This window comes from Pongo pygmaeus, chromosome X (genome assembly GCF_028885625.2).
Source record: "Pongo pygmaeus isolate AG05252 chromosome X, NHGRI_mPonPyg2-v2.0_pri, whole genome shotgun sequence".
NCBI classification, from domain to species: Eukaryota; Metazoa; Chordata; class Mammalia; order Primates; family Hominidae; genus Pongo; species Pongo pygmaeus.
The window spans coordinates 82,798,141-82,806,571 of NC_072396.2; the positions used below are offsets into that span (position 1 = coordinate 82,798,141).

At 39.5% G+C, this 8,431-nt stretch overlaps 1 pseudogene; it reads left to right on the forward strand.

Moving 5' to 3' along the window:
- The first annotated feature begins 3,300 nt into the window (after positions 1 to 3,300).
- Positions 3,301 to 6,735, forward strand: LOC129024132 (chromosome-associated kinesin KIF4A-like; annotated as a pseudogene).
- The last annotated feature ends 1,696 nt before the right edge of the window (positions 6,736 to 8,431 follow it).

Here is an 8,431-nt window from a genome sequence, read left to right on the forward strand (position 1 = left end):
TTGCTATGGCTGCTGTGGGGGATGGGGATGAGATTCCCAGTTCACTGGAATTGTGTACCTAGGAGGATTCTGACTGCCTCTTCTGAGTCATGCTGGTTGTCAGGGAAGTCAGGGAAAGCTGGCAGTAACAGGCCTCATCCAGCTCCCAGGCAAACCAAAGGGCTGGTCTCACTCCCACTGTGCTTCTCCCAACAGTCCTGAGTCTGTTTCCAGATGGAGGGTGAGATGGGCTTAAAAACTTGCCTGAGGTTTTCTGCCTCTCAGATGTGAAGGAAAAGGGCTTTAGTTCTTCCCCCTGTCTGTGAAGTCCGCATGCTAGATTCGCACCATCCTTCGAGTTCTGGCCAGGAGGCTTCTTGCCCTGTTCAAATTATTACACAGTTCAGCTAGAGAATTTTTTCTCCCTTTGGAGTTTTACCCCTGCTCCTCTGGCCATCCTCCTGATGGATCCCTGTGGTGTCAGGCAGGAATGGACTGCTTGAAGACCCAGCGAGCTCCCAGGGCCTTTCTGCTGCTTCTTCTACCCCTGTATTTCACTCGGCTTGGCTCTCTAACTTGACTCAGCTCCACATAAAGTCAGAAACTTCTCCTGCGAATAGACCTTCAGCTTTTCCAGTGTGGGGGTGTGTTTGGGAGAGGAGGGTCTCCCTTTCCCACTTCCGCAGTTGGGGCACTCACAGTATTTGGGGTTTCTCCTGGGTCTTGCAAACGCAGTCTGCTTACTTCAGAGGATCCTCCCAGGATTGCTGGTTTGTTTTTGGAGTTGATCTGGAGTTAAACTTCACAATGCAAGCCTCCACATGCTGCTCTGTCTAGAGCTGCAATCTAGTCCTGCCTCTCATCTGCCAGGATCCCTCAGTAATACCCTCACTTATTTTTGAGAGCTAAAAATCAAAACAATTGAACTCATGCAGATAGAGAGTAGAAGGATGGTTACCAGATGCTGGGAAGTGTAGTGGGAGATGAGGGAGGAAGTGGGGATCGTTATTTGGTATAAAAACATAGAAAGAACAAATAAGACTTAGTATTTGTCAGGACAACAGGGTGACTATAGTAAAAATTAATTTATTTGTACATTTTAAAAATAACTAAAAGAGTATAATTGGATTGTTTGTAACATAAAGAATAAACGGTTGAGGTGATTAATACCTCATTTATCCTGATTTGATTATTACACATTGTATGCCTGTATCAAAATATCTCATTTGCCACATAAGTATTCACTTACCTGGTCCCTACAAAAATAAATTAAAAATATAATTTTAGGTGTATAATAATACTATGTTTTCAAAAATAATATGTATTATTTCAAGGTATATATTTAAGTATTTGCAGATAGGATAAAAAATGAAGAAGGGCAACTGATGAATCAACACTGGCCATATATTGATAAAAATTGGGTGGTGGCTATACACATAAAGGCTAATCATATCTTTCTATCTTTGCATACATTTGGAATTTTCTACACTAATGAATTTAGTAGAAATCCTCTGGGTAGTACAAAATAGATTTTCATTTTCTCCAGTGGGTTGCATCTTTTTAAAGACTATTTTAAAAAGCCTCAAATGGTGACACAGATTTCCACATAGCTCCAATAGTTTAATTTGTCTCTATTTTCCACTCTATTCTTTCCTCCACCACAGGGTCCTGGCTGTATTTTAACATTCCCCTGCAATGTCAAGGCCTGGAATTCTGTAGGGCAAGAAGGATCTTCATAGTCCTCTTTTAGATAAGATTTGGTTCTTCTATGTTCTCTGAAGAAAAGCATGTAGAAGACAACCCACCTATTCTATTGATCTTATTTATTTCCTATCATAGCGTTGCTTTTCTGTATTATTTTGTTAGACCTCCTCTCATCTATGTGTGCAGACACGAAGGAAAGATATACATGAATGGAACATGAAACACTCATTTCTAAAGGTAGAAAATTATAGATACCCAGGGGAGTGAGTCAGATTATCTGGACTCAAATCCCAGTACCATGAGTTACTAGCTTCATGACTTTGGCACATTTTTCTGTACTATAAAATGGAATTAATAAAAGTATCTGCCTAATATGATAATAGGAAAGTTAAATGAAATAATGCATGTAAAGCACATGGCCTATATTAAGCACTCAAAACATAGTAGCTATTATTACTATATCTTCACTGGCATTGTATCTTGCTGTTTATCAATTGACAGGTAAAAAACTTTCTATTGTAATTTATATCTCATCAATTATTGGATTATTGTTTATTTGTTTGATTTTTCTTCTGTATATGTTCATTCCAATCATTTAGTCAATTTTATTGATCAAGTCATGTTTTTCTTGTTGAATAAGTAACCACTGAACAAAATAAGAAAGTAGTGAGGCTGTTTTTTATTTTTATTTATTTTATTTTATGTAGTTTTTACTTTTTTTTAGCAGAAAGTGCAAGACTAACCTCAATTTATTCAAATTCAGAATTTGTAAGATGGCTCCAATGCTGAGATGGGGAAAGACCCAGAATCAAGCCTTAAGAAACTTCAACATATTTTTTCAGTTTTGACTATCAGAGTTATGCTAGAGTTGAAAAATGAACTGGAAGGTGCAGCCTTTTCAGAAACAGGATAGCAGTTCCTGGAAAAGTTAAACATAAAGCTACATATGGTATGACCCATATGTATTATGACCCAGCAATTCCACTCCTAGTATCTACCTAAGGGAAATAAAAACATATATCCACAACAAAACTTGTACAAAAATTTTATGGCAGCATTATACATAGTATCCCACAAGTGGAAACAACACAAATTTCCATCAGTTGATTATTGGAAAAAACAAAATGTGGTATATGTATAAAATATGTCACCCTGCTTTTATGTTTCTAAATAATCTTTTCATTAAACTTTTTTCAGTTAAACCCTTTGAGTATGCCATTTACTTTTTCTTTGGACACTGATTGTTAGAGTGGGTTGAGAGTTTTGCATAATTGTCTTTATAATTTAAACAATTTTTTTTATTTCTGGTTAAATCGTATTTCTTATCCTTAAAACTTATATTGTATCTATTATTGTTAAATATTAATATCATTAATTAATTACTCAATTCCTTTAATATATGTAAGCCTATTCAGATTATGTAATTTTTTTGGTGTGAGACATGGCAGATTGTGTCTTTCAAGAACTTTGTCCATTTCATGAAGATTATCAACTTTGTGTGCATAGAGCTGTTGAAGATATTCCTTTCAAAAATAAATTCTTTATTTATTTATGTATTCATTTATTTATTTATTTATTTTTATTTTTATTTTTTTTTCAACAGAGCCTCACTTCATCGCCCTGGCTGGAGTGCAGTGGTGCAATCTCAGCTCACTACAACCCCTCTTCCCAGGTCCAAAGGATTCTTTTGCCTCAGCAACCTGAATAGTTGGGATTATGGGTGTGTGCCATCACTCCTGGCTAATTTTTCTTGTGTTTTTAGTAAAGGCAGGGTTTCACCATGTGGGCCAGACTGGTCTTGAACTCCTGAGTTCAAGGGATCCTCCCACCTCAGCCTCCCAATGTACTGGGATTACAGGTGTGAGCTACCACCCCTGGTCACCTTTATAATATATATTTTTCTACCAAAAAAACACATGTACTCATATGTTTATTGCAGCACTATTCACAATAGCAAAGACATGAAATCAACCCAGATCTCCATCAACAGTGGACTGGATAAAGAAACTGTAGTAAGGGGAGACCTGGGGAGAACCAAGAAAAGACATTGAGTTTGAGGCGGTGCTGAGATAGGATCATGAAGGAAGAGGTGAAGGGAATTCCTATAAGAGTGGCACTGTGTTGTTGCCCTCTGGTCCCCAAAGAGATTAGCGAGGGCTGCTGCTTATGCCTTTCCTTCATGCCCAGGAAGCCTCAGGTAGCGGTTGGTACTGATAAATCCTTGAACTGTGATTTTGTGTTTGACTCCTGTAATGAACAGGAAGAAGTCTTCAATACAGCAATAGCACAACTCATAAAAGGCATATTTAAATGATATAATGCAACAGTCCTGGTCTATGGGCAGACTTGCTCTGGAAAAACACGTATTCAATGGGAGGTGCATACACTGCAGAGCAAGAGAACGAACCAACAGTTGGGGTTATTCCTAGGGTAATACAACTGCTCTTCAAAGAAACTGATAAAAAGAGTGACTTGGAATTTACTCTGAACATGTCTTACTTAGAGATTTACAATGAAGAAATTTTGGATCTTCTACGCCTATCTTGTGAGAAAGCTCAAATAAATATATGGGACAATCTTAAGGTTATTGATTTCTAATTTTATTCCTTTGTGATTACAGATGATACTTGATATTATTTTTTTTGAATGTTTTAAGTCTTGTTTTGTGCCATATCTTATGATCTATCCTTGAGAATGATCCATGTACTGAGGAAAAGAATGTGTATTCTATAGCAAAAAGATTGTGATACTCACTGAGCAGACTGTTTTAGTTGCCTTGGATACTGTTTCCTATTTGGAGCAGGGTAACAACTTTAGGACTGTGGCTTCCACAGCTATGAACCCCCAGTCATCCCAATCTCATGCCATCTTTACAGTCTCCATAGAGCAGAGAAAGAAAAGTGACAAGAATAGAAGCTTTAGCTCCAAGCAGCATCTTGTAGACCTCGCTGGATCAGAAAGAGAGAAGAAAACCAAGGCTGAAGGGGATCATCTAAAAGAGAGTATTAATATTAACCAAGGCCTTCTATGCTTGGGAAATGTAATCGGTGCTCTTGGAGAAGACAAAAAGGGTGACTTTGTGTCCTACGGAGATTCCAAGTTGGCTCGACTGCTTCAAGATTCTCTAAGTGGTAATAACCATACTCTTATAATAGCCTGTGTGAGTCCTGCTGGCTCCAATCTAGAGGAAACTAAATACCCTTCGCTATGCTGACAGAGCAAGAAAAACCAGGAACAAACCTGTTGTTAATATTGATCCCCAGATAGTTGAACTTAACCATCTAAAGCAACAGGTACAACGGCTACAAGTCTGGTTCCTACAAGCCCATGGAGGTACCCTGCCTGGATCTATAAATGTGTAACCATCAGAGAATCTACAATCCCTGATGTAGAATAAAAAATTAAGTCGTGGTCTGAGTGAGGCAGCTCGTCAGACAGCCCAGATGTTGGAGGGGATCATTTTGACAGAGCAAGTGAATGAAAAAATGAACGCCGCTGGGCGCGGTGGCTCACGCCTGTAATCCCAGCACTTTGGGAGGCCAAGGTGGGCGGATCACGATGTTAGGAGAGTGAGACCATCCTGCCTAACACGGTGAAACCCCTCTCTACTAAAAATACAAAAAATTAGCCTGGCATGGTGGTGGCAGGCGCCTGTAGTCCCAGCTACTGGGGAGGCTGAGGCAGGAGAGTGGCGTGAATCCTGGAGGCGGAGCTTGCAATGAGCGGAGATGGCGCCACTGCACTCCAGCCTGGGCGACAGAGTGAGACAACGTCTCAAAAAAAAAAAAAAAAAATTAACGCCAAGCTAGAAGAGCTAAGGCAGCATGCAGCCAGAAAACTGGATCTTCAAAAGCTGGTGGAGGCTTTGGAAGACCAGGAATTGAAAGAAAATGTAGAAATCCACTGCTCTCATCAGAGCCAGGAGGCAGGAACGTTTAAGTCTGCTGAAGTTGCACCCACAGCCGCCCCTTTCCCCAGGTGCTCTGTCCCAGGGAAATGGGAGTTTTATCTATAAGCCCCTGACTGGGAATGCTGCCTTTCTTTCAGAGATGCCATGCCCAGAGAGGAGGAACGTAAAGAGGCAGTCTGGCTACAGTGGCTTTGCTGAGCTGTGTTGGGCTCCACCCTTTTCAAACTTCCCAGCGGCTTTCTTTACACTGTGAAGGGAAAACCACCTACTCAAGCCTCAGTAATGGTGGAGGCCCCTCCCTCCACCAAGCTGGAGCATCCTAGGTTGACTTCAGGCTGCCGTGCTGGCGGTGAGAATTTCAAGCCAGTGGATCTTAGCTTTTGCTGGGCTCTGTGGGGTGGGATCCACTGAGCTAGACCACTTGGCTCCCTGGCTTCAGCCCCCTTTCCTGGGGAGTGAATGGTTCTGCCTTTCTGGTATTCCAAGTGTCACTGGGGTATGAAAAACAAACAAACAAAAAAACAAAACAGAAAACCTCCTGCAGCTAGCTCGGTGCCTGCCCAAATGGCTGCTTAGTTTTGTGCTTGCAACCAAGGGCCCTGGAGGTGTAGGCACCGGAGGGAATCTGCTGGTCTGAGGGTTGTAAAGACTGTTGGAAAAGCATAGTATGTGCGCTGGAATGCACCCTTCCTCATAACACAGTCCCTCATGGCTTCCCTTGGCTAGCGAAGGGAGTTCCCCAACCCCTTGTGCTTCCCATGTGAGGCAACACTCCACCCTGCTTCTGCTTGCCCTCGATGGGCTGCACCTACTGCCTAACCAGTCCCAATTAGATGAGCCATGTACCTCACATGAAAATGCAAAAATCAGCCGCCTTCTGCATTGATCTTCCTGGGAGCTGCAGACTGGAGCTGTTCCTATTTGGCCATCTTGCCAGCCACCCAATGAATTATTTTTAAATGTTATGTAAGTAAATAAACCTTAACCCACCTACAAAAAAAAAAAAAAAAGAAACTGTAGTATGTATCACCATGGAATACTACACAGCCATCAAACAGAATGAAATCATGTTTTTTTGCAGAAACACAGATGTAGTTGGAAGTCGTTATCCTAAGAAAATTAATGCAGGAGAAGAAAACTGAATTCTACATGTTCTCACATAAAAGTGGGAGCTAAACACTGAGTGCACATAGATAAAAAGTTGGGAACAATAGACACTGGGGACTACTAGATGGCAGAGGAATTGGGATGCCTGAGAATTTTTTTAAAAATTACCTACTGGGTACTATGCTCACTATCTGGGTGATGGGATCATTAATACCCCAAACCTCAGGGTCATGCAATATACTCTTGTAACTAACTTGCACATGTACCCCTTGAACCTAAAATAAAAGTTGAAAACAAATTGCTTAGTATCATTTCAATCTCCATAGGATTTATAGTGATGTCCGCTTTTCATTTTAGATATTAGTAATTAATGTTTTCTGTTTTCCTTTTTTTTTCCAAATTCTAAAGTCTTTTTAATCTTCTGATATTTAAACTTTTTCAAGAGTACCCATTAGTTTTTCTTTTAGGGTAGTTTTGTTTGATATGACTGGAGGTTGTAATTAATGGTATGCCAAATTATCCATTCTTTGCAGAGATAGGTAAAGCACCAAAATTGTCTTAGCTATTTCTTGGTCACCAGTTTGAGAGACAAACACTGTTATTTTTAACAGCCCAAACTCCTCTCAGCCCCAATATCCTGACACCTTTAGTGAGTTAGGATAATCCTAACCTAGAGGTATATATGCCTGTGAGATTCCTGGCCTGAAAGGAATAAATCATTTCACAGCATTCATAGGACAGAAAAATAAAAACTAGGGCTCCTACAGTAAACAAGTATTATTTCTGTTCAAAACCATCCTGCAAGCACAAACATCAGGTGGCCCTAGAGTTTCATAACAGGTACACAGGTCACAGGCAGACAGGCGGGCAGGAACAGGAATTTCCCTGGGTGCATGCTACTTTGGTTCTGCCTCAGAGTCACTAGAAGTCTAGGCCCTGAATTAGCACTCGCTTTTTCTTTCTTAATTAGCCTGGCTAGAGGTTTTTCATTTGTATTAATCTTTTCAAAGAACCACCTTTTGATCTGTTTATTTTCTCTATTGATTTCCTGTTTCCGAATGCATTGATTTCTGCTTTAATTTTTATTATTTCATTTTTTTCTGCTCACTGATAATGTCCCTTGCTCTTAAGTCTGCTCTGTCTGAAATTAATAAAGCCATTCCCACTTTCATTTTTTTAAACCACCTTATTAAGGTATGATTGACATATTAAAAAGCTTTACACATTTAATATATACATATTGATAAATTGGGACTGGGTATATACCTGTGTAACGATCACCACCATCAACACTCTAAACATATACATCATCTACCAAAGTTTCCGCCTGTCCCGTTTGTTATTAATACCTTTTTTCTTGTTTTTTAATGTTAAGAACATTTAATATAAGATCTATTTCTTTTGGCAATTTTAAGTATACAATAGAGTATTGTTAGATATGGTCCCTATGCTATACAGTAGAGCTCCAGAAATAATTTATCATGCATAACTGAAATTTTGACCCTCAAACTATCACCTTTCCATTTCTCCCTTACCTCAGTCTTTAGAAACCACCATTCTATTCCATGTATCTATGAGTTTGACTAATTTACATACCACAAATAAGTAAAAGAATACAGTTTTTGTTCTGTGTCTAGTTTATTTTACTTAACATAATGCCTTCTAGGTCCATTCATTTTGTAACAAATGACAGAATTTGCTTCTTTTTTAAGGTTGAATATTATTCTTATA